The sequence below is a fragment of the Olea europaea genome, unplaced genomic scaffold (genome assembly GCF_002742605.1).
Source record: "Olea europaea var. sylvestris unplaced genomic scaffold, O_europaea_v1 scaffold4664, whole genome shotgun sequence".
Classification (NCBI taxonomy): Eukaryota; Viridiplantae; Streptophyta; class Magnoliopsida; order Lamiales; family Oleaceae; genus Olea; species Olea europaea.
In genome coordinates, this window is record NW_019262976.1 from 15,577 (window position 1) to 16,798 (window position 1,222).

Sequence of the window (1,222 nt, forward strand, 5' to 3'; positions counted from 1 at the left end):
CATTTTACATAGTTATTATACTTATTTTGTTATTTTTTATCAAATCCACCAGGCTGCTTCATTTCACTTCTCATATCCAGTGGATACTTCATTTTCACTTTGCATTTCCACCTGCGATAGAGTGAAGACATCGAATGATGACGAGCACAGCCGATCGAGCGACGACAGGAGCAATCGTCGAGCAGCCATAGTTACAACGTCGTCGTTGTGTTCCCCATCATTGCTGCATCGTGTGCGATGGTGATGTGAGCATCGTGCCGCTACTTATGGATGGTAGCAATGTCTTTTTTCTGTCCCCCATCTATATTTCTTTTGATCTGTTTGATTTAGTGTTGATGGAGTCGACGTTGTCTACCGTTGCGGGTTTGGGGATTTTTTGGTGGGTGTGATGATTGTGTTGAGGTGGTTGAGTGTGATGTCGGCGGTGGTGGTACCGATAGTGTGGTGGTGGTGGTGATAATTTTCGGCAACTGCTAGAGAGAGGAGAGAAGATAGAGACAGTTCGAATTTTAGGATTTGGAATTGGGGTTAATATGTTTTATATTAATATTATTAGTTAAATCAATTTCTAGATTCTGAATAAAAAAATTTCCCACCTAATTTTTTCATTGTGATCTTGAAATATCTGAAAATTTGTAATTTTCACTATATATAGTTTGATATTGTCAATCACGATGTTTTATCTCCAATCTAAATGTGTGTCATAAAAACACGTATCTGACCGATTACATTTGATCAAACATGTGTATATATTCACACTGACTTGCTGGCCTCCTGATATGGTTCCCAAGGGTATATCCAATATTTGGTGTAAAATATCAAATTTAGTGTAAACTCTCAATTCATAATTTTTATTAATTTTTCAATTGTATATTTTATTATCTTTTATCAAAATTTACTGGCTTTTTTTAAACAAAATCTAACACGAGCTTATAAATTAAACAAATAAATAAAACTATTTTCAACATTCAAAGTATTACATTTGACTTTGACGAATTGGTCAAGACTAATTACAACTCCGTCCGTGCTCCGCCGCAATTTTTGAGTTTGAATCAGCTGCTAAGAGACAAATTGAGGTAGACCCTAGTATTAATTTTCATTTGTCAGAATGATTAAAAAAACCGTATTGAAATACATTTGGCTGATGTTGGAGAAGCAAAGATCAATTAGGTTGCATTTAATTACTAATATTTTTTATGAAAAATATATTTTTTATTTAAAT